This window comes from Sorex fumeus, unplaced genomic scaffold (assembly GCF_029834395.1).
Source record: "Sorex fumeus unplaced genomic scaffold, SorFum_2.1 ptg000051l, whole genome shotgun sequence".
NCBI lineage: Eukaryota > Metazoa > Chordata > Mammalia > Eulipotyphla > Soricidae > Sorex > Sorex fumeus.
The window spans coordinates 11,810,529-11,836,660 of NW_026606108.1; the positions used below are offsets into that span (position 1 = coordinate 11,810,529).

At 44.2% G+C, this 26,132-nt stretch overlaps 1 protein-coding gene across 1 annotated transcript in view; it reads right to left on the minus strand.

Moving 5' to 3' along the window:
- The window catches only part of ARHGEF37 (Rho guanine nucleotide exchange factor 37), a 61,198-nt gene that overhangs the window by 30,915 nt on the left and 4,151 nt on the right, over nucleotides 1-26,132 (minus strand). Inside the window, exon 2 of the mRNA XM_056124592.1 lies at nucleotides 3,250-3,292. The gene's annotated coding sequence lies outside the window, so the exon portion shown is untranslated. The remainder of the gene's footprint in view (nucleotides 1-3,249; nucleotides 3,293-26,132) is intronic.

Genomic DNA, 26,132 nt, shown 5'->3' on the forward strand with positions numbered 1-26,132 from the left:
AGCAAGAGAGTAAAGGAAGTCAGCAGGTCCCCTGCCCCCACCATGCCGTCTCCCAGCAGACAGGATGGAGCCCAAATGGGCAGCTGAACTGCTGTATGGGGGAGGGCACTGAGGGTGGGCAGCTGAGCTGCTGTATGGGGGAGGACACTGTGTGTGGGCAGCCCAGTTGCTGTCTGGAAAAGGACACCCAGCGGGGAGGCAGTGAGCTCTGAGTTTGGTGAAGGAGCTCTAGTACCAGGCAAGAACAGGAAAGACCTTCATGGACAGCAGTCCCAGGTGAAAGGGCATCAGAAAAAATAGTTCCCTCACCCCAGAGATGGTACAAAATTACACTGTGGCATGGGCCCTGTGTAAGAACAAAATGTGTTCCTGAAAGTTCTCACTTGGGTTGCAGTTTAAATTTATACCACCCAAGAGGTCTGACAACAAAAAGAGTCATTCTGGACTAATGCTACTCTGAGTGCCCAGAGGACAAACCAGATGTCTGCAGTAGTGAATTCATCCTGAATCTAGGCCATATGGGATTCAACAGATAATACTATGCTGGACATGACTTTAAAATCCAGAACCCCCTGTGTTCCACTGTGTGAGCTTCCTTAGGGACAGGGAGCAGCGCTGGATTCAGGACATCAGTGAGCCAAACTATCAGACTGAGGCTACCAAATACACAGGAAAAGAAAAAGCATTACTTAATGGGGGTGGGATATATAAATATATATTATTATATATAAATATATTATATATTATAGTTAATGTACCAAGTAGAACCTAGAGAAATTAATATTTTAGTCTTTGAAATTAAAATTAGAAAAGATAAGGTAAATAGACATTGAGGAAAAGGGTATAGTAAAGGGATAAAGAAATCTGAAAAAGTTCAGAGAGACAGAGAGAGAGAGAGAGAGAGAGAGAGAGAGAGAGAGAGTGAGACTGAAAAAACATGAGAGAGAATTAAAGGGATTTAATCTGAGATTAACATTAAAAAACTCCAAGCATCAAGCCTGAGTCCTAAAAGGCAAGAATAAGGAGAATGAAGAGAGGCAATATTCAAAGATATGTAGCTAACAGTTATTCAGAAATTAAAAAAGACAAGAATAGAGTCACAAATGAATCTTGGAATGGAACAGCTCGTCCAGAGATGGTCCAGACCTCACACCAGGCCAATTCCCCTGGGTACCTCGATGGGGGAGGGGGAGGCGGGCTGGAGCAATAGTACAGCAGGTAGGGCATTTGCCTTCCATGCAACCGACCTGGGTTTGATTTCTCCGCCCCTCTCGGAGAGCCCAGCAAGCTACCAAGAGTATCCCTCCCGCACAGCAGAGCCTGGCAAGCTCCCCATGGCGTATTCAATATGCCAAAAACAGTAACAAGTCTCACAATGGAGAAGTTACTGGTTCCTGCTCGAGCAAACTAGTGAACACTGCGAGATCAGTGCTACAGGACAGTGCTACGGTGCTACCTCAGACGGGAGCAGGCATTGTCCCTCCCCTGCCCCATATGAATCCCAGCAGCCACAAACCTCAAGAACCCAATGAAAAAAAACAGGTATGCTGGACCAGTGACTGCAAACTCCAGGCCTCAAGGGACCGGGGACAGGCCATTCCTTCCCATCTCCCCGCCCCTATTGGGTCCTTGCTGTCATGCCCATGAACTGCCTCCAAGTGCCGTTTAATTGCATGAACGGCCATGATCCAGCAACTCACAAATGAATCTCAGAACAGAGCAGCTCATTGCAGAGATATCTCCGAACCCTAATGATTTGAAATTTTAGAATTCCAGAAGTGCACAGCCATGCAATATCTCATGCTATTTATAACAAGCAGTACAAAATAGATTTTCTAACATCTGCCTATAGGGCAGGCTTAAGTGGTGGTGGGAAAATTCGAAATAATGGTGGTGGAAAGGTGTAATGGTAGTAGGATTGGTGTTGAAATATTGAATGTAATCAATGATTGTGAACAACTTTATGAAAAATTTTTAAAAATTAAAAGGCCAGTACTGAAATACTGTGCTGAATAATAATAATAATAATAATAATAATAATAATAAAATAAGAAATACAAATGGCCAAAAGACACATGAAAAACTTCTCTACATCACTAATCATCAGAAAGATGCAAATCAAAACAACAATGAGGTATCATCTCACACCACAGAGACTGGAACACATCAAAAAGAAAAAGAACAACCAGAGCTGATGCAGATGTGGGGAGAAAAGGACTCATTCACTGTTGGTGAGAATGCCGACTGATTCAGCCTTTTTTGAAAACAATATTAGCACTCCTCAAAAACCTAGAAACTGAGCTTTCATATGACCAGCAATACCAGTTCTGGGAATAAACCCCGGGGATCCAAAAACACAATGCAAAAAATCCATCAGCACTTCTCTGTTCATTTCAGCATTATTCACAATAGCCAGAATCTAGAAACAACCTAAGTGCCCAAAAACAGATGACTAGATAAAGAAACTATGATACACCTACACAATGGAATACTATGCAGCTTCCAGGAAAAACGAAGTCATAAAATTCGCTTATAAATGGATGGGCATGGAGAGTATCATATTGAATGAAATGAGTCAGAGAGGAGAGGGACAGGCATAGAAAAACTGCATTCATTTGTGATATATATAAAAAACACAGCATGAGACTAATAATACCCAAGGACAATAGAAATAAGGAACAGGAGGACTGGGTCCATGGTTGAAAGCTTGCCACAAGTGGTAGGTGGGGAGGGCAGTTAGGATAGAGAAGGGACCACTATGACAATGATAATTGGAAATGATCACTCTGGACAAGAGCTGAGTGTGTAAAGCAGGTAAATCTTACATGATAACCTTTCAGTACCTGTATTGCAAATCTTAATGCCCAAAAGGAAAGAGAATGAGAGAGAGAGAGAGAGAGAGAGAGAGAGAGAGAGAGAAAGATAGAGAGAGAGAGAGAGAGAGTGAGAAGTAACTGCCATAGAGGCAGGCTGGGGGAGGGGATGTCAGGAGGGAAACTGGGGACATTGGTGGCAGGATATATACTCTGGCAAAATGACAGGTGTTGTTAACATTGTATGACTGAAACCCGATCATGAATAACTTTGTAACTGTGTATTTCATGGTGATTCAATTTTTTTTAAAGTTTAATTAAAATTTTTTTACAAAGACATGAACATCTAGATTCAAGAGGAGATCCAAGTTGTAGAAGCTTTTAAAAAGCACATCATAACACCCTGAGAAGAAACTTGAAGACCAAGAAAATTTACCTTGCTTGTTCTTGCTCTCAGGAAATTATGGGAGAAGGTGCTCCTGCAAAATAAAGAAATGGGACATACGTCTTTATGCAGGAAGATAAAGACATGGGACATAGCACATGATACCTTGTATGTTCCTCTGAGTTGTGTCAGGCGTCATTTCTGAGTGTAGAGCCAGGAGTAAGATCTATTATGTGGCTATCACGTCCATGCGATTTTGGATTTCTGAAAAGAGCCAGATAATTATGAGATTGGTTTTCGTGCATCTGGTGTTATGGCTGTGCCGGAGAGCCACTTGTGGGGGCAATTCATGACCTCGGTAGGGCGTGAAGGATGAGCCGGTACCACCCCAGTTCCCATGAGACTGCAGTTGCCCCGTCACGGCCAGCTCATACCTGGCTTTCCAATAAGCGTTGAGGTAGCCATCACCTTGTATGCAGTCCAGATGCATTTCTGCCAAAAGCCGCTGGGTTTTGAGATTTGTTTCTGAGTCTCTGGGATCATGGCCATTAATCAGCTAGATCAGGAGCCAGAGAGGCAGTTTGTAGGCGGTGACTCAGGGTCTCGTTGGGATGGGGAAGAAAGGGCCGATTCCACCCCCATCTGGTGAGGCCCTGCCTGTCTCATCACTGCAGGCCCAAACCTGACTGTCCAGTTGGCTCTGGAGAATGACAGCCACCTGACCGCCAGGGGGAACAGGCCAAGGCACAAAACCTATTCCTACCTGGAGTTTCCCAGCGCCAGTAATCTACTGCAGGAACAGGGTGCATTTCTGCCAAAAGCCTTTGGGTTCCAATATTTGTTTCTGAGTCTCTGTGATCATGGCCATTAAGCAGTTCGATCAGGAACCAGAGAGGCCATGCCTCCAATTATATAGCTGAGCCCGGGGGTGGTTTGTGGGTGTGTCTCCCACATACCTAACTTTTGGCCATTTACTTTCTTGGTAAACTTTGCCCCAAGTTTTTGGGTTCTGGCCAAAGGCACAGCAGCAATTCTGGGGCATCTGAAAGTCTGACAGTGCCATCAGGCTGCTGATGCACTCACCTCACAGGTACAGACTGACCTGCTGGTGGCACCATACCCCCGAACTCCAATGATTCTTATATTGTTCCTCTTGAACTCATCCCATAGTTCTCTGGTAAGATGTTCTTTTCTTTTCAAACTATTTAGCATCTTCTGCTGTTTCCTAGTGGTTTCCTTCTCATCTTGGAGCTCCTCAATCTCTTGCTTAGCTTATGTTATTCTGATATTCAGAGCTTCTTTTGACTTTTTATTTATTTATTTTTATTGAATTACGGTGAGATGCACAATTAAAAGATTGTTCATGACACCACCAATGTCCCCATTGTTGACTTTTTTATATCACCTACTCTGCTCTTCATTTCTGTCATTTCTGACTACAGTTTTTTAAAATATAGATTCTCATACTTTCAGGGCTGGAGCGATAGCACAGCGGGTAGGGCGTTCGCCTTACAAACAGCCAACATGGCCGACCCGAGTTCGATTCCTCCGCCCCTCTCGGAGAGCCCGGCAAGCTACCGAGAGTATTGGATATGCCAGACACAGTAACAACAAAGTCTCCAATGGAGACGTTACTGGGCCCGCTCGAGCAAATCGACGATCAACGGGAGGGCCTTTACCTTTACCTTTATCTTGTGTTTTGCTGACTTCCTGTGCTACCATTTCTTTAAACTCCTTGAACATCCTCATCATAGTGTCACTAAAGACATGTATGAGGATTTACTAGTGTTATTTAAGTCTTCAGTGATATTGTTCTTGCTCATTAAGCTTGGTGGGCTTCCCCGTGTTTTCCCCATTGATTATCTAGTGATCTTGCTGTTCTGGGTTGTCCCTGTAGTTACCTCCCTGGAAAATACTGAGGGGTAAGCTGGAGATTGCTCTCTGTCTTCTCTGCCTGTCCTCACAGAATGACAGGGAAGAATAACTGTGGGCAGCATGTAATTTGTTGAATATTAATAGTTAATATTGATAACCCTTCTCAATATCTTAATTTAATAAAAGATTACAGTTTTATTTTTCTTTTTGTGTCGCACCTGAAAATGCTCAGGGGTTACTCCTGGTTCTTCACTCAGGGATTACCTCTGGCAGTGCTCTGGGGACCATATGGAATGTCAGGGATTGAATCTGGGTTGGTTGCATGCAAGGCAAGCACACTGTATAGCACTGTAGTAGTACTGTCCTCCCGTTGTTCTGGAGAAATCTCTGCAGTGGACTGCTTGATTCTGAAATTCTTTTGTGTCTCCCTGGCCATTAAGGAGCTTAAATAGCAGTTGGAGGCAGTTCGAGGGCATGACCTCCAGAGTCCCATAGGGCCTGGGAGATGAAAAGGACTGGTACATCCTCTACTCCTTGAGACCTGGGGTTTTCTGTGACTAATCTTGTGTACCTGAGCTTTTCACTGGGTTCAGAAAGTTGACAGTTGCAGGGATTCATAGTGGGCAAGTGAAAGGATGACGCCTACTCCCTTCCAAGGAACCCCTGTGAAATTGGCCTGGCTTAAAGTCCAGAGGCATCTCTGCAGCGAGCTGCTCGATTCTGAGATTCTTCTGTGTGTCCCAGATTACAATATTTTTATGAAGAAGATTATAAAAAGTCTAAGGTACTTGCCCTGCATCTGGCTGATCCTAGTTTGATCGCCTGTACCACATGGTCCAGGAGCACAGAGCTAGAAAAACCCCTGAACACCTCCAGGCATGGTCAACAACCCCCCAACACACATACATACACATACACAATCATAAAAAGTTATTGAAATACATTTAATAATTAATTACAAGTAGAGAAACACTATAGTCATGAATCTGAAGACTCAGTTTTATAAGGATAAACTTTTTCCCCCAAATGACTATTTCAATAAAATACCCATTTTTTTTAACCAGAACACAATAAATGATTCTACCCTATCAGTGATCTTGAAAACTAAAACAAAAAAGTCAGTGACCTTGAAGCCAGTGCCACAAAAGAAATGTCAACAGAAAATAGTTATAAAAAAATGGAAGAAAATGGAAGATACTTAAAGGAAAATCTCAAGAGGAATAACCTCCAAATGATAGGAATACAGGAAGAAATGGAAAATGAGGGAGAGGAAGAAAGACTAGTGAAAGATAGAGAGGCATCCCAAATCACTGAGGGAGTCCTGTGCACAGATTCAAAAGGCCCAAAGACTACCAAACAAAATACCTTAAATAGAACAGCACCAAGACACATTGTAATGGAAAGAGGAATAATCAAAAGGACAGACTGCTTAAAGCAGTAAGTGAGAAAGGAAACCTCAATACAAGAGAAACAACATAAAACTCACAGCAAAACACTCAGATGCAGCCACATAAGAGAGAGGGGTTGGAATGATACATTCAAAGCACTGGAAGAGAAAAATCTCCAACCTAGGGCCCTCCACCCTGCAAAGCTGTCCTTTGAAAGTTCTATTCTTTATAGACACAAATTAATTTTCCTTGAGAGAACATGTTTGAGATGTCCTACTTTACATTCTGTAACATGGAATCACATTTCTAAAGAACAACTTCTGGAGTTTTTTTCTCATGTAATAAAAAGTCTCAAGACAAAAAAAAAAGATTCTATTATACAAAAAGAAGAGTGAAAAGTCAGGGCCAGGAACGTGACTCAATAGCACACAGCTTGCCTGTGTGAGGGTCCGATTTTGTTCTTGGCACTGCATTGTCCTTGAGTATCTAGGTGAGTATCAGTGTGAGGCCCTGATATCCCCCAGCCAGCATCACTGGGTATGAACCAGGTAGTCCCTATAATAATAACCACAACAAAAGAAGAGCAAAGTCTAAGGACAGTTATGCCCAAATATGAATACCAAGGTGGAGGACCTGTTCTATCCAATATCTAGATCCATTTGAAGGCCATAATAACTAAGCAGTGTGGTACTGACACAGAGACAGATGATCAGGTTAGTGGAACAGATTAGGGAGGCCAGAGACAGACCATAAAATAAATATAGAAACTTGATCTATGACAGTATCAGTATAAGCCACTGAGAAAAGAATAGCATAGGAGTGGTGAGGCTTCCCATGCAAAAAAGAATGAAAAAATTGCTTCTCCATTTATAAATACACATCTATATACAGAGATAAAGCATGACTCTCCCACTTGAGCTGCACCCCTTGGCCCACCATTTGTTATCTATATTATGCATTTGCTATTTATATTGTACCTGAATTTGCTTGAGCGGGTCCAGTATTGTCTCCATTACTGTGAGACTTGTTACTGTGTTTGGCATATTGAATATGTCACGGGTCCCACTCGAGTAAATTGATGAACAATGGGAGGATAGTGCTATTGATGAACAATGGGAGGATAGTACCTGAACTGATTAACATTTCTTAGGTAAAAAGGTAAAGGTAAAGGCCCTCCCGTTGATCGTCGATTTGCTCGAGCGGGTCCAGTAACGTCTCCATCGGAGACTTGGTTGTTACTGTGTCTGGCATATCGAATACTCTCGGTAGCTTGCCGGGCTCTCTTGTAAGGTGAACACCCTACCGCTGTGCTATCGCTCCAGCCCTGCGATAGCACAGCGGGTAGGGCGTTCGCCTTACAAGCGGCCAACATGGCCGACCCGAGTTCGATTCCTCCGCCCCTCTCGGAGAGCCCGGCAAGCTACCGAGAGTATTCGATATGCCAGACACAGTAACAACCAAGTCTCCGATGGAGACGTTACTGGGCCCGCTCGAGCAAAACATTTCTTAAATCAATAAAATAAAATTAGTAAAACAGGAGAGCAGAGAGACAGAGCACAATGGTTTGAGTACTTGCAATATATGCTCTGCATGCGGAAAGCACATAGCCTGGAGTAGTGCTGAACACCACCAGGAGAAAGAAAGAGAGTGAGAATGAGAGAAGGAAAGAAGAGAGCGAGGAAGGGAGGGAGGGAGGGAGGGAGGGAGGGAGGGAGGGAAGGAGGGGGAGGGAGGGAGGAAAGGAAGAAAAAAAAGGAAGGAAGGAAGGAAGGAAGGAAGGAAGGAAGGAAGGAAGGAAGGAAGGAAGGAAGGGAGAGAGAAAGAAAAAAGAAAGGAAGAAAGAAAGAAAGAAAGAAAGAAAGAAAGAAAGAAAGAAAGAGAGAGAGAGAAAGAAGAAAGGAAGGAAGGAAGGAAGGAAGGAAGGAAGGAAGGAAGGAAGGAAGGAAAAAAAGAAAAGACATTATCTCCAACTAAACCCATGAGGACACAGTATGAGGCCACAAGTTCAACCCCAGCACCACTGTGTACCTCTGAGTGTGACCTTGGCAGTCACTGGGATCCCTGGTGATATCTGATCACTGCAATCAAGAGTGCCACCTCTAGCAAGCACAACAGTCAAGAATGACCTGCAGTCATCATAGTGACAAAAGGGACTGACTAAAACCAAAAATGAACTCTGGCTGGTAGAAGTGTGACCAGTGACTTACATGCAAAACTAAACTGCATGTCTGTGTATACTCATGTGGGGGGATTGTTGTCATATTTAGTCTAAGGTACTTGTGCCAGGAATCAAACCTCACACATGTGAAGCATGCATACCACATGTGGGCCACCCCTCCCCCCAGGACATGTAAAAAAACTCATACACAAAGAAATGTTTGCCCAATCAACTAATTAGGCAAGTGTGAATAACTAATGCCACAATGAGATATTATTTCATGCCCATCAGATTGGTAGACTGTAGGGGGCCTAGAGATAGTGTAGTCAGTAGGGCACTTACTGGGCACATAGCTGACTTGGGTTCAATCTATAACATCCCATATAGTGCCCTGAGCCCCACGTGGATCATCCTTGAGTGCACAGCTAAGAGTAGGCCAGGAGCACCAGCACCACTGGGTGTGGCCCAAAAAACATAAATGGGAGAGATAGAGAGACAGAGACAGAGACAGAGACAGAAAGCTCAGTGCTAAACTGTCTGCCAACAGGCATAAGTCTGTGCCTTGGAGCCTGGACACCACCCTGCACATCACGTGCACTCCCAACAGCATTGACATTTGTGATCCTGGCACCACACCTAGGTGTGTCACCTCTGACCCACTACAACCACAACTTGTGGTGAGAGCATTACATCTTGAGTGGATGACCCTAGGGAGCACTGGGGTCCAATGTATGTGCTCCTGGTCACTGCCACAACAGCACAGGGAAGGGAGAAAGGGGAAAGAAAAATAAATTTAAAACGGAAGCAAATATGGCAAAAAAAATGTTCAAATTACCCAAAACTGGGAGGTGAGGACATGGGTATTTGTTGTTCTTGTTCTTTTCCTAATATTTAAAGTGGCATGTGTTCCATTCAACCTTCTACGGGGTATTTATGGCTCTGCTCATTTTCCTAGCCAGACACTAAGCTCTAAGAGACCAAATGAGCACCCATTCATCGCCTGTCCTCTGTGCCCCAGAGCACTGATGACTAACAAGTATTTGAGTACATGAATGTCCTCTGGGCTGTATTAGTAGGAACAGAAGTTTCTGTCCTGGGCATGAGGCATTGACCAGGGAATAGGAAAAAGAGTAAACTCAGTGTTTGGAGAGGGCAAGGTAGCAAGCTTGTGGAGAGGCAAAAGATCCAAAAAGATCCCAGAAGGTACCTGTCTACTACCCAGTTCCTGACCTATCTGCTATCCAAACCCCAAGCCCAGGTGTGGTCACTCACCAGGCCCGACCTCAATGGAGACCCTGCTGGACACAGCTGTTCTAGCTGCCCCAAGGATTTCAGGAGAACCATGCAATTTTCAAAACTTCTGCTAAATAAATAAAAATGTATAAGTACAAAAGCAAAACATAATTAACACTTTTGCTATAACTGCTAAAATGTCTAGTTTTAATTTGCACCTGGGTTAATTGCAATTTGGACCTTCAACCAGAAATAGGAAAACCTCACTACCGTAATTCTGAGTTTATAGACCATGTAATGGAAAGCAACATACTTCCAGGTCTTAAGGTAAAGGAATACATGGATACATGTAAATGAATCTTGAAAATGTTACATTAAATGAAAGATGTCTCAAAGGATCACCTATAGTCTGATTCCATTTTAGGACATGTTAATGCTAGAGAAACAGGAAGATGAGTGGTTTCCAAGGATAAAGAAACTACACTAAATGTACTGTAATGATGCTTTCACAACTCAGTGAATACATTAAAAACCATTGCTTAGGACACCTTAAAGGAGTGAGTTACACAATATTATATTAGAAAAATAAAAGTATTAGCTAATACCAAGTACTGGCAAGGACCTAGAGAAACTGAATCTCTACTACATTACTGACGGGAATGCAAAATGATACATCCACTCTGGAAAACAGTTTGTCCGTTTCTTTAAAAATCAAATATATACATGAGGCTACAGAGACAAAACAGAGGCTAAGGCCTTGCACACAGCCACCTCTGGTCCAATCTCCAGCACCACATATGGTTCCCAGAGCACTGACCCCTGCACATAGTCAGGTGTAAACCCTGAGCACCCCTGATAGTGATCCAAATAACAAAAGAAAAAAAATTTAAACATGGACCTTCTCCTTGCTGCTCACTGTCCCAGGGTAGGCTAGCCTCCTGATTGCATCACTGGGCCTATTCCAGAAAGGGAAGCATAGCCCCTCCCTCCAGGTGGGCCCCAACAGCCTCCACACCTTAGCTGTGCCATATTAAGGGTCCGCATCTCAGCTCCTGAATCGCACGTCTCGTACACAGACCTACTCAACAGATTACACACTGCTCACAGTTCATTCTGGGGGTTGTTCATAGGACAGGTAGAGAAAAAAGAGAGCAAGCCCCAGCCTCATTCCTCAGCAGCTACCAGAGGAATAACTACAAAGATACCCTCTAGCACAGCAGGAACACTAGAATGGGGGAAACACATAGAAAACTATCAAGCTCAGTGAGCAAAAACAGTATCACCATAAGAATAAACATCAACCAGCTCAGTAAATCCTCAGTGTCTTTGATGACACCATGATAAGGATGTTCAATGAGCTCAGAGAAACAATAGCATGGGATGGGGCTGGAGCAATAGCACAGCGGGTAGGGCATTTGCCTTGCACGCGGCTGACCCAGGTTCGATTCCCAGCATCCCATATGGTCCCCTGAGCACTGCCAGGAGTAATTCCTGAGTGCATGAGACAGGAGTAACCCCTGAGCATGACCAGCTGTGACTCAAAAAGGAAAAAAAAAAAGGAAAAGCAAAAAAAAGAAAAGAAAAGAAAAGAAACAATAGCATGGGTAGTCAGCAAAGCACAAGAAAGCAGAAGAGTTTAAATGAAAAAACTACTACAATCAAAAATGACAAAAAGGTTTTTTTAAAGCGTGGTAGGTGATAGTAAAAATTTCATTAGAAGCTCTGAATAGCAGAATAACAGCATCTGAACAAAAGGTCAAGAATCTCCAAGATGAGGAGGAAACTACTAGGAAAGAGGTGGAAAATAGTCTGAGAAGAAATGAATGACATGTCAGAGAACTGGAGGAACAGTAGAAGAATCATCGGAGTCCCTGAAGAACAGGAAGGCAAATGGGATAAAGAAACAAGAGTTAAAGAAACCATCAAGAAGGATTTTCTAGAGTTGAGGCACCAAGATCCAAAGGGCATGAAGGGTCTCAGTAAAAATAGGCTCAACTAAGGAAATTCCAAGACACAGTATACTCAAAATAACAAAATCCAAAGATAAATAGAACATTTAGAACAGCAAGATTTAAAAAGTAATTTACATACAAAGAAAATCCCATGCTGGGCTCTCCGAGAGGGGCCGAGGAATCGATCCCAGCTCAGCTGGGCTGGCTGCACACAAGGCAGATGCCCTACCACTGTGTATATATAACAATGTGTATCATGGTCTTGAGAGAGCATCTCAGCAATTTTCTGTAAATCCCTATTCATTCCTAATGTATTCAGAGTTGAATCTTAGTCTCTCCCATTGTTATGATTTTCACTTCTATTATGATGGTTTGGGTTCATTTTATTTGGGGGAGGCGGGGTTGGTTTGGGGCCATATGGAGCAGTGTTCGGGGTTATTCCCAGTATGGCTCCGAGATCCCTACAGTGGCAGGAAATCAAACCCAGGCCTCCCACCTATAAAACATGCCCACTAGCCCTGTGAGTATCTCCCCCACCCTGCAGTAGTCTTGAGTAAAGTGGGAAAGTCTTCAGAGTGGGAAAGACTTAGCAGAACATTTGTTAAGATTTGGCTGAGTAGACCCAGGAAGCGGCCTCGTCAGAAGTGGACTCAAAGGGAAAAGGAAAAAAAGGTACACAGCCATCAGAATAAGGGCCAGAGGGTCCTCCCCAGTGACCTCTCCAGAGGCAGCTTAGCCTGGTGTCGGGCTCCTGAACTCTCCTGAGAACTGCAGAAATTCCTCTTTCTCCTCTGGAATGTGCTCACCCTTCCAGCCACACTGGGGCAGTGATCTACAGTCTGACAAGTTTACTCAGCCCCTCTCAATGCCTTCCCATCCCCATCTCTTTAGGTAACAAAAAAAAAAAATGTTTTTTGCATATATGTAACAGCAATCAGCACCAAGGCACCTACTCAGAGAAAGAAAACATGATCGGGGCCGGAGCGATAATACAACAGGTAGGGCGTTTGCCTTCCATGTGGCTGATCTGGGTTTGATCCCCGGCATCCCCTATGGTCCCCCCAAGCACCACCAAGAGTAATTCCTGAGTGCAAAGCCAGGAGTAACCCCTGAGCATCGCTGGATGTGACTCAAAAAAAGAAAAAAAAAAAGAAAACACAACCACACAAGAACCTGTACTCAAATGTCCACAGAAGCTATGTTTATAAGAGTCCCAAACTGAAAACAAGGAGTCATTTTATTTTAATCATGTTTTAACAACAAAAATTTGGGGGTTTTGGTTGTTTCTTTTGTTTTGGTGCCACATTGGGCAGTGTCCAGAGCTTACTCCTGCCTCTGTGCTCAGGGATCACTTCTGTGATGCTGGGAGAACATATGTGGTCTTGGGATCGAACCCACCAGGTTGATTGCATGTAAGAAAAAAGCCTTACCTGCTGTACTATCTCTTTGGCCCAAAATATTGTTTTAATTAATGAATTTAAATAGTGAATGATTTTGTTGTTGCTGCTGTTTTGGCTTTTTGGGAGTTACACCTGGAAATGACCAGGGGTTCCTCCTGGCTCTGCACTCAGAAATTACTCCTGGCCATGCTCGGGAACCATATGGGATGCTGGGGAACAAGCCTGAGTTGGCTGCATGCAAGCCCTGCCTGCTTCTTATCACTCCAGCCCCAATAATAAATGGCTTTTAAAAACAAAACAAAACGATGGTACATCTAATAGCACTATTCAGAAATAAAAACAAGTGAACTATTAACATACTACAACAATTCATAGGGCTTATGAATTATTGAGGGTATCGTATTGCCTAAAAACACTTTAAAGATCACTTACTGAGTAATTGCATTTATGAACATAAAAAATTACAGAGACTTTTATAAATGTCAAAAAAAATTATAGACACACCCCCCCAAAAAAAAGTTTTAAAGGGGCTGGAGCAAATAGTACAGCAGATAAGTCACTTGCCTTGCATGTGGCAGAGGGGGTTCAATCCCCAGCACCACATGTGATGCCTGAGCCCCACCAGAAGTGATCCCTGAGTGCAGAGTCAGGAGAGAGTCCTGAGCACTTCCAGGTGTGGCCCAAAAACAAACAAACAAAATTATAGAGACAGAGAACAGATTATCAGACTGTGGTTATAGGTAGTGTGGAGGGCAGATACTAAGTATAAAGGCAGGGCTACAGGGAGAATTTGGCATGATAGAACAGTCCTGTATTTAAGTGACCTAGGGCTGGAGCGATAGCACAGCGGTAGGGTGTTCACCTTACAAGCGGCCAACATGGCCGACCCGAATTCGATTCCTCCGCCCCTCTCGGAGAGCCCGGCAAGCTACCGAGAGTATTCGATATGCCAGACACAGTAACAACCAAGTCTCTGATGGAGACGTTACTGGACCCGCTCGAGCAAATCGACGATCAACGGGAGGGCCTTTACCTTTACCTTTTAGTGGTTACACACCTATGAATAAATTACACAGAACAGTCATAAGTATATACTGACATCAACTTTCTGTTTTCATTTGGGGGCCATACCTGGCAGTGGTCAGGGTTCACTCCTGGCTCTGCACTCAGGAATCACTTCTGGTGGGCTCAGGGTGCCAGAAATTGAACCCTGGTCAGCCACATGCAAAGCAAGCTCCCTACCCATTATATAATCACTCTGACCCCTGACTTTGTGCTTTTAATATAATCCTATATTTAAATAAGACATGGACTTTGAGAGATGCTGCGGAAGATTACCTTCTCTCTGTACTCTGTTCATTTATATTGGTCATTATTTATTTAAAAATTAAAAAAGAAGTTTAAACAAAATGTTACATAGTTTCTATATTTCTGTTATCTTTGCATAGGTTCTCTGCTATCTTTACAACACCCTCACATAAAGCTAACTTAGAAACTGGGGGAGTAGGAGGGGCCTTGTTTCGTTTCCTGGCCTGGCCTGATAAGGAGACCTTTCCAGAACACTCTCAAGTTACCTCATCGAGACCACACACAGTCCTGGTCACACTGAGGTCCTTGAGAGGCAACTGCAAACAAAACTCAAGGCTAGAACAGAACCAGAGCTTAGAATTATTGGCCAGTAAGCGTCCTGTCCTGCCTGCTACTGACTCTGCAGTAGACCCAAGCTCAGGTCATTCTCTTTCTTCTGCCTCTATCCATGCCTGCCCACGTGGTGTATGATATGTAACAAAAGTTTGGAAAAATTACTTCCTGCCAAAGATTTTTCTGAACTCTGAGGATACAAAGAACAAGAGGAAAAATGGTCCTTCAATAAGGATAGGGCATTTAAAAATATCTGATCATGGGCATGGCCATGGCTCCAGAGGCAAAAAGGACTTAATCCAGAGCCCGGCAGCTTGCGGCAGAAAAGTGAATGGACTATGCGTTAAACTGTGGCAATGCCTCCCCGGGAAGGAAAGGGTGTTGCTCCCTTCCACCTTCCCCCCACCCTCCCCCGGCAGCAAGGTGACTGCCACCTCAGAGCTTATTGGATAGCCAGGTATGAGCCAGCAGTGACAGGGCAACTGCAGTCTCATGGGAAGGGGAGCAGTACCGGCTCCCTTCACGCCCTACCGAGGTCACGAGTTGCCCTCCATGAGCGACTCTCCGGCAGGAACATAACACCAGACGCACAGAAACCAATCTTGTAATTATCTGGCTCTTTGCAGAAATCCCTCCAGACTTACCTAGTAAAATATCAGAAATCCAAAATTGCATGGCCACTATCGCGGTTGTGTGACATCATATGGTTCTCATTACCAGCTATAGAAAACAAATTATTTCACAATGCATTTTCAGCAATTCTGATTGTTGGGGGGAAATTCTAAACAATAACAATAATGCTGCAACTTTTGTCGAAATAATGAATGTAATCCCAGTAGAGAGAGAGAGAGTTAAGTAGAAATCATCTGCCTCACAGGCATTGGGAGGGGTGGGAAGGGGGTATATTGGGGTTCTTGGTGGTGAAAAATAAGTACTGGTGAAGGGAAAGATGTTTGATCATTGTATGACCGAGACTTAAACCTGAAAGCTTTGTAACTTTTCCCACAGTGATTCAATTAATAAATATAAGAGAAAAAATAAAATATCTGGTCATGGGGGTACGGTGCCACCCAGCAGGTCAACCTGTATCTCCGGGGCAAGTGCATCAGCAGCCTAATGGTGACTTCGGGCTTCCTGATAACTGCTGCTGTGCCTCTGGCTGAACCCCAACAACTTGGGACCAAGTTTTTCGAGAAATTAAATGGCCAAAAGTTGGGTATGTGGGAGCCACAGCCACAAACCATCTAGTTCAGCTATACAAGCTCATTTATTGGCCTTGCTTTGGAGATCCATAAATAAAACTTGAAAGAGATCAAAATCAGGCCATTAAAGCTCATTAATGGCCATGATTCAGACTCACAAATGAATATCGGAAGAGAGCAGCATGCAGTAGAGATGTCTCCCCACCCCACACCAGGTTGATTTCACTGGGACACCATGGAGAGAGGCAAGTTTGTCCCTCTTCCTATCCCAAATGAACCCTGGCAGCCGCAAACCTCCAGAACCCAATCACCACCATGTTCACAGCTGACCTTCACAGGCTCATCCCAAACCCCCCCCCCCCCCATGCATGAGAATGAATCCACTAAAAAACCCAGGTAAGTAGCTAGTGACGGAAAACTCCAAGCTTCACAGAGTTGGGGATAGGCTACCTCCCCCCATCTCCCTACCCTTGCAGTTCCCTGGCAGTCACACCCAAGTGTTGGGGAACAGTTTTCCCATAAGGTGCCCAGACACATTGTGCATCGGGTCCAGGCAGATGTGAGGTGAAGGATGATGGGCGCTCAGAGAAACACTCTCCAGGAGCAGCTGATGGCTGTTCACTTTATTGCCAAGTACACACATCTGTTATAGAGAGTCCTGGCTTACAAGAAGGTCCAGTCACATAAAGTTCAGCATTGTTGGCCTATCACCTTTTCTTCTAGACTTTGCCTAAGTCCAATCCCAATCAAGGCTAGATGTTCTGATTAGGATGACTCGCTAAGCATACATGACAGTTTCTACGTCTTGGGTGCATGTGACTTATAGGTCGAGTGAGGCTCAAGGCCGAACACCTGGTACTGACACTCTGTTCTTGCCAACTTTGCCCAGATACTCCCTCTTGCAAGGCTTCACTTCTGGACCACTTTGCAAGGTCAGATCTTATCTGCTCCAGTGCCCTTTGCCATGCTCCACACCCAAGAACTGCCTCAGGGTGCCATTTAAGCACATTAATGGCCATGACATAGACACTCATAAATGAATCTCGGAAGATAGCAGCACACCACAGAGATGCCTCCGGATTCCAAAAATTTAAAAAATTGGGGATGTTATGCATTCATGCCATACAACATCTCATACTATTCATAAAAAGCAATACAAAATAAATTATTTAGCATCTGTCTATGGGTCAGGCTTGGGTGGTGATGGGAAAGTTAGAAATAATGGTGGTATGAGATATCATCTCACACCACAGAGGTTGGCCCACAACCAAAAGAACAAAAGCAACCCGTGCTGGCGCGGATGTGGTGAGAAGGGACCCTCCTTTACTGCTGGAATGTCAACTGGTTCAGCCCTTTTGAAAAACAGTATGGACGATTCTCAAAAAATTAGAAATTGAGTTCCCATTTGACCCAGCAATACCACTCCGGGAATATATCCCAGAGGGGCAAAAAAGTATAGTCGAAGTGACATCTTCACTTGTTTGTTCATTGCAGCACTCTTTACAATATCCAGAATATGGAAAATACCTGAGTGCCCAAGAACAGATGACTGGTTAAAGAAACTTTGGTACATCTACACAATGGAGTACTATGTAGCTCTTAGAAAAGATGAAGTCATGAAATTTACATACAAGTGGTACTATATGGAAAGTATCATGCTAAGCGAAATGAGTCAGAAAGAGAGGGATAGACATAGAAAGATTGCATTCATCTGGGGAACATAAAGTAACAAAATAGGAGACTAACACCCAAGAATAGCTGAGATAAGTACCAGGAGGTTTACTCCATGGCTTGGAGGCCAGCCACACATGCTAGGGGAAAAGGCAGCTCAGATAGAGAAGAGAGCACCAAATAAAGAGTATTGGGAGGATCCTCCCGGGATGGGAGAAGCATGCTGAAAGTAGACTATAGACAGAACATGATTGCCACTCAATGCCTCTTTTGCAAACCACAACACCCAAAAGGAGAGAGAGAACAAAAGGGAATGCCCTGCCACAGAGGCAGGGTGGGAATGGGGGGATGGGGGTGGAAGGGATACTGGGATCTGTGGTGGTGAGAAATGGGCACTGGTGGAGGGATGGGCATTTGATCATTGTATAATTGAAACCCAAGCACAAAAATTTGTAAGTCTACAACTGTACCTCTTGGTTTTCACTAATAAAAATTAAAAAAAAAAAAGAAATAATGATGGTGCAAAGGTGTAATGGTGGTGGGATTGGTGTTGAAATGTTGAATGTAAACAATTATTGTGAACAACTTTATGAAAATAAAATTTAAAAATGAAAAACGAAAAACCAAACCAACGAACACACAATAATCTGGTCATACGCATCAAGTGTTTTTGTTTAGGTGTTTGAGGGGTTATGGAGAATTTGTTATGTTAAAAATTGAACTGAGACGCATGGTCTGCCCCTGAGCCACAAGCCTTAGCAGCTCTAAGTGTTCACCCACTAAAGATAAGAAGAGTTATTCTGATGTTTTTATCCCTGTCAGATGGAAGTAACTAAAAGAAATGGTAGAGTCTAATTTCAACCAATCAGAATATTTGAATGAAAAAGAGATCTAAGCAGATGCCTCTCTGTGGATGTTTTGGTGTGTGGAGCAGGGTGCTGGGGGGCAGTGCAGGGTGGGTGCTTCCCTTTGTTCTTACTGCATGATGGAGCCCTCACACCTGGTTTCAGAGTTTGCAATGCTCACCAGGGGCCACATACATGGCTGCAGTGCTCAGGAAAGATCACACACATTTTAGTTCCGGTTTTTTGCATAGATTTTGTACCCTGGCTCTGTGCTGGCCTTGACTGAACCCCCAAGACCGTTCATTTGTCATGGCACCAGGAACCTCAATGGCAGTGCACACCATTATCAGATCACATATCAGATCACATACCAGTAATGTGGGGCAGTGTTGAGGACCAAACTCATGTCCTCAGGCCTTCAAGTCCTGACTGTGCTATCCCCAGGCATTGAAACCAGCATCACTGGGCCAAAGAGAAGGTAGAAGGGTCAAGGCACCCACTGGCATGCAGCAGATTCTGGTTCTGTACCCCTGAGCACTCCTGGTAACAACTCCACAGAGTAGCCCTAAGTACTTGTGGGTATGGCACAAAAACACCATACGCACCCCCCTAAAAGAGAAAGAAACCAGCATCTTAAAGTTCTTTCAGAAGGTCAAGCAGAGAAACATCTATCAGCTTCATAGCCTTAGTTGTGGAAGAAAGTAAATATAAACATTTAAGGATGGAAAAATAAGGAAGGAGGCTTGTCTAATCTGACACCCCAGGAGTATTCATGAAAGGACATGGAAAGTAATGTTCGGGAATCATGTTAGCCAGAGACCCTCTGAAGAATAAAGGGAAGAAACACCTATTAAACTAGCTATGGAGGAAGATGGGCTACTGAGCCTGGATTAGAAAGACATGAGCAATAGTCAAAAGACAGTTCCTCAAAATGGGAGACTAACACCCAGGAATGACTGAGATTAGTACCAGGAATTTTGCTCCATGACTTGGAGGACAGCCACACGTGCTAGGGGAAAAGGAAGCTCAGATAGAGAAGAGAGCGCCAAAGAAAGGGTGTTGTGAAGATCCTCCCAGGATGGGAGAAGCATGCTGAAAGTGGACTATAGACCAAACATTATTGCCACTCACTGCCTCTCCTGCAAACCACAGAACCCAAAAGAAGAGAGAGAGAACAAGGGGAAAGACCTGCCACAGAGGCAGGGTGGGATTGGGGGGGATGGGGGTGGGAGGGATGCTGGGACCCGTGGTCGTGGAGGATGGGCACTGGTGGAGGGATGGGTACTTGATCATTGTATAACTGAAACCCAAGCACAAAAATTTGTAAGTCTGTAACTGTACCTCATGGTGTTTCACTAATAAAAAAAATTAAGAAAAAAAAGACAAGTCCTATAAAAAGAGCTTCCAGACCTGCCTCATGAGCGGAGGAAAGAAGGCAGCTGGAATAGAGAAGGGATCACTAAGAAAATGATGGTTGGAGGAATCGGTTGGGATGGGAGATGTGTGCTGAAAGTAGATAAAGGACCAAATATGATAACCTCTCAGTATCTGTATTGCACACCATAATGTCTCAAAGTAGAGAGAGTATATGGGGAATATTGTCTGCCATAGAGGCAGTGGGAAAGTGGGAAAGGGGGGTGACTGTAACTCAAACATGAAAACTTGTAACTATATCTCATGGTGATTCAATAATAAAATAAATAAACAGCTTTAAAGCTTCCAGAGCTTTAAAGTCCAGACAAAGTGGATGAGAAAATCAGAAGGCTACTGCTCCTACTTTCACTATCTGGCTATACGTGTGTGTGTGTGTGTGTGTGTGTGTGTGTGTGTGTGTGTGTGTGTGTTTGGGTGTCACATCTGGCAGGGCGCAGGGCTTACTCCTGACTGTGCTCAGGGATCATTCCTGTGGGTACTCCAGAGACAGAACGTGGTGTGAGAAGTTGGCCATCTGCAAGACAAGAATCTCAGTCCTGTACTATCTCTCTGGTCTGATGTCTGATACATTTTGTGATTCATGTTCAGGGCCAGAGAGAGCAGGCAGCTGATTCAGGTTTGATCCCTGGTACCCCACCTAATCCTCAAGCCTTCCAGGAGTAATCCCTGAGCACAGAGTCAGGAGCCCTAAGTACCTCTAGTGTAAAGGTAAAGGTAAAGGCCCTCCCGCTGATCATTGATTTGCTCGAGCGGGCCCAGTAACATCTCCATTGGAGACTTTGTTGTTACTGTGTTTGGCATATCAAATACGTCACGGAGAGCTTGCCAGGCTCTGCCGTGCGGGCGAGATACTCTTGGTAGCTTGCCGGGCTCTCCGAGAGGGGCAGAGGAATCAAACTCGGGTCGGCCATGTTGGCTGCGTGCAAGGCAAACGCCCTACCACTGTGCTATCACTCCAGTCCTTAGCACAGCGGTAAGGCGTTTGCCTTGCACGCAGCCAACCTCTAGTGTAGCAAAAAAAAATTTTTTTAATTAAAAAAAATCCAGAGCAATAATATAGTGGGTAGGTACTTGTCTTTCATGTGGAAGACCCAGGTTCAATCACCCAGAGCTCCACCAGGAGTGACCCCTGAGCACAGAGCCTGGGGTAAGCCCTGAGCACTGTTAATTGTGGCCCCCAAACCAAAAATAATAATAGTAAGATTTGTATTTAGGAAAAAAAGAAAGAGATAGGTACACTATTTATGGTTTTGCTTTCTTCTCCTTGGAAGCAAACATCTGGAGCCTAAAATCAAAAAGTCTAATTTTAAATTCTGATTCTGCAATCAATCAGCCAGCTTTCCTATACAACTGAAATAATCTTCCTTTTGGAGTTTAATAAGATCTTATAAGATAATTCATGTAAAGTGTCTAAAAGTACCTCAAAACAGAAGCTGCAGTTTTGTTACTATTAGTGTTAAACTGGAAAGAGTAGTGTGTACGGGGACTGGAGCAATAGCACAGCGGGTAGGGGGCTTGCCTTGCATGCGGCCGACCCAGGTTCAATTCCCAGCATCCCATAGGGTCTCCTGAGCACCGCCAGGAGAAATTCCTGAGTGCAGAGCCAGGAGTAACCCCTGTGCAACACCGGGTGTGGCCCAAAAAGAAAAAAAAAAAGGAGTAGTGTAACCATGGATCAGAGGTGGCACCTCCTTTGCAAGCAGCCATGATGGAGATGATGCAAATAATAAGAGCTGCATTCCCCAGCCTGAGCAGACCGGCCAATTAGTTTAAAGAGGCACTGAGAGATAAACTTGTGCCCCAGTGACATTACTCAACCCAGCAGTGACAGACACTTTGGATTTGGAGCTTTAGAGCAAACACATTCTCCATCCCCTAGCCAGCTTTGGCTAAAGTCCTTGAGTTGGATGTCTGCCACATGATTAAAATAGATGGTGTGTCAGTTTTTGGAAAAGGGAACAGAAAGGGTTTCACTTTGAGCCTCAGAGAGGCTCACAGCAACAACAACAACAAAACAGGTTCTACCAGAATAATCTCATGACTGAGGTGAGTACACTAGCTCAGGTGATCAAAGAAATGCCCAAGGTCTGGGTAGTAGGAGCAGCAAGGGCCTGAAACTCTCTCAATCCTCCTTACAAACAAGCTCCAAGCTGTGGTGATACCTCACAGGGGAAGTGGAGGGGGGAAGTGAGATTCTAGGGCAGGGATCAGGGCCAAAGTGGGGAAAAAGCAACTAAATCCAAAGAGCACAGCCTCTAGACTCTGCCCTAATTCTGAAGCTCCTGGGCTGCATTGGCTGGAGAGCAGAGTCTGCAGGCTGGAGGCTGAGATTCAAACCCTGCTCCTGAACGCTCTCCAAGTGCCACCAGTGATATTCTCATTCCCCAGCTCGAGGCCAGGAACAGCCTCTGAGCCTTCTTGGTTTGGGTGCAGAAGCAAACAAACAAACAAAAGAACATGTAGACTTTAATCTCTGTGGATGGAATCTAAGACGCCTTGGGTCTAAATGTTTCCTACCTTCTCCCAGTACCCAACAGGATGCCAGCTAGGCACACAGTGGCAGAGCAGAGGGGTCTTCCAGAAACATGAAACTGACTTACATCTCTGTTCAAAACTTAGATAATTTTTTGCCCTGATTCCCAAATCCTCCTTCCAAACTACTTTCTCCTGTTAAAAGGAAAACAAGAACCAAGGGTCCAGGAGGTGGTTTACAGAACTGGAGCCCAGCTTTGCCTGAGGGTGCCCCAGGTTCTATCACTAGGATGAAAAGGGTCCCAGCTCTGCTAGGAGTGACTCCCACCAGAAATACCAGATGTACCAGTTCCCCCTCAACACCCCCAACCCCCCCACACACGCACCCCCCAAAAATCCCAAAACAGTCCTCACCAAGACTACAGCACTATTCTGACAATTTTCTATTATTTCACTATTACAACTTCCTAGGTGGCTGGACCTAAGAAGACACTATCTGGATCACATAGATGTGTATTTAACACCTTGTGGTGGGGTTGGGGAAAACCCCCAAACTGTGCCCAAGAGATTCAAAGTGTCCTTCCCAGTATTTCCCAGCCACCAGACCAGTGGTTGTTGGCAGGAGTTGAATGATGCATGCATCTCAGCCTCTTTATCACCTCAGTGCTGCTCAGGGGGCCTCCAGGGCTGCACCCAGGATGCTCAGGGGTCCACATGGTGCTGACGATCAGACTGGGCTCAGCCACTGCATGAAACTTCATTCATGGACTACCTCTCCTCTTTTTAAAAAGTTAAACTTTTTGTGATGTGGTTGTACCATTTTACAATTCCACCAACAATACTGAATATTTATTTATGTTTAGATATTTTATTTATTTATTTATGTTTTGGGCTAGAGCGATAGCATGCAGGTAAGGCGTTTGCCTTGCACGTAGCCAACCCGGCCAACCCGGGTTGGATTCCTCCGCCCCTCTCTGAGAGCCAGGCAAGCTGCCAAGAGTATCTTGCCTGCACGGCGGAGTCTGACAAGGTTCCCGTGGTGTACTCAATTGCCAAACACAGTAACAACAAGTCTCACAATGAAGACATTACTGGGCCCACTCGAGTAAACCAATGAACAATGGGAGGACAGTGCTACAGGACAGTGCTATTTATATTTTATTTACATTATTTTATTTATATATATTTATATTTTATTTTATTTATTTATTTATAGATAATTTATTAAGACTGTAAAGTTTCTTTACCTTTTGTAATACTTGGTCTCATCTTCTGAACATTAGCTATCTAATAGGTGTGAAGCAATAGGTACTGTGATTTTAGTGTGTATTTGATTATTGAGCATGAGCATCTCTTCCAGGGCTTCTTGGCCACCCATGAACAGCCATTTTGTTTCTGATTTTTTGTTGAATTAGAACAAAAGAGGCTGTCAGAGCTGGAGTGACAGCACAGCAGCAGGGCATTTGCCTTGCACGCGGCCAACCCGTGTTCGATTCCCAGCCCATACGATCCCCCCAAGCACCGCCAGGAGTAATTCCTGAGTGCAGAGCCAGGAGTAACTCCTTTGCATCACCGAGTGTGACCCCAAAATAAAAAAAGTAAGAGGCTGTCGTGCATTACAAACTAGGTAACTGACACAGAAATTAATAAAGAGCAAGCCAAGAAGGCCCAGGGCCATAGCTTAGTGGTAGAGCACTGGCCTTGTATGCATGAGACTGCACAGGCTCTGAGTTGGATGTCAGTGCCCGTCCACGTGACTAGCCCCTCCTAGTGACAGTGCTATTTATGATCCCTGGTGTCACCACAACAAAAGTTTACAATCTCTGGTATGCCATAGCATGGATGTGTGAGCATAGTAATGAAAGTGTGCGACCTTTGGCAAGTACTGCGACTAAGTATGTGAGCACCATGTGCAGGGTAATGCAGCCCCTGTCAAAGCAACAACAAAGAAAGGAGAGTGGAGGGTGGTAAAACTAACCAAAGCCAACTTTTCTTTTAAGAAACAAATTTATTGTCTTCTATAACCATTCCCCAAATAGGCAACCAGTGGTACTTAAGAATCCCCAGGGCTGGGGCTAGAGCTATAGCACAGCGGGTAGGGCATTTGCCTTGCATGCGGCCAACCCGGGTTCAAAACCCAGCATCCGATATGGTCCCCTGAGTACCGCCAGGAGTAATTCCTGGGTGCAGAGTCAGGAGTAACCCCTGTGCATCGCCAGTTATGACCCAAAAAGAAAAAAAAAAAGAATCCCCAGGGCATGGGGGTCAGAGAGATAATAAAGAAGATAGGGCACTTCCCCTGCACAAGGTTGACCTGGTCCAATTCCAGGCATCCCATATAGCCCCCAGAGCACTGCAAGGAGTAATTCCTGAGTGAAAAGCCAAGAGTAACCCCTGAGTGTTACCAGCATGTGCCACACACACCCCTTACCCCACTGCCTCCCTGCAAAAAAAAAAAAATATCCCAGGATCATTAATTAGGCATGTAAATTCTTGCTTCCATCCTAGAAGATGCTGAATCAGTAGGTCAGAGATAGAGCAATTTTACACACACAGTCTATAGATTATATGTTGGGAAATTCTACTGTTAATCTTGTCCTCTGCTTAAAAAAAAGTTGAAGAATGAAAATGATAGATCTGGAGGGGAAAACAAATGAAAACAAAGGCTTTAAGAAGCCTTTGCCTTAAAGAATGAACACATTTGTTCTTTGTCTTACAGAGCAAAGAAAGTTTAGAAGATTAAAGTCAAATGTGAAAACACTTTCCAGCAGAGAACAAAATTAGGTCAAAGGGCCAGGACAGGAAGGAACTTGCTTAAGTTTCTGTGATTGCAGAAAAAGGACTGCAATCACAGGAACTTAGTGTACTGTGCTCAGGGAGCCAGAGGTATAGAGGGTAAGGAATTCGCCTTGCATGGAGCTGACCCAGGTTTGATCCCAGCATCCCATATGATCTCTCCGAGCATGGCCAGGAGGATCCTTGAGCACAGAGAAAGAAGTGAGCCCTGAGCACCACTACCACTAGGTGTGGCCCAAAACCAAAACAAAAAAGATAAAGGACTTCTCTAGGTTAAGGAAATGACTAGGGATAAGGTGGATCAAGGGACATGCATGCTAAAAACATTCTAGAATCATAGGAGTATGCACAATGTCTTTCTCTTTTTAAAATAAAAATCTCCTTTGAACATATATCTCACTTGCTCTTCTCTATTAATTTGCTTGAGAACACACTTCTCCCTCTCTCCCCTCAGCTTTTCCTAAATAGTTTCAATAAGAACTCTTTTGCTTTACCAAAATAAAAATAAAAATCCATTTTATAGGGATTGGGATGTGGCTCAGTAGTAGAGCAAGTGCTTTGCTCGAGCCAACCCTGGGTTGTATCCTTAATACCACATGCCCCCCCCAATCCCACCCCAAGAACCACCAGTGATTTGCCAGGTATCTCATGGGTAAAACACCCCCTTAAAAAAAAAAAGCTGCTTCCTTCTATAAATACATGGAGAGGAATGCAACTCCAGACAGGTAAAGTGTGTCTTAACCCTAATTATGTAGCAACTACTTGCCCTAAGTCCTATTTTTCTGACTATTTACAAGGTCTAAAATGGCAATGAAAATACACACTGTGTTTTGTAAGAGCAGCTCTTTTTATAGCTAAATGGGCCTG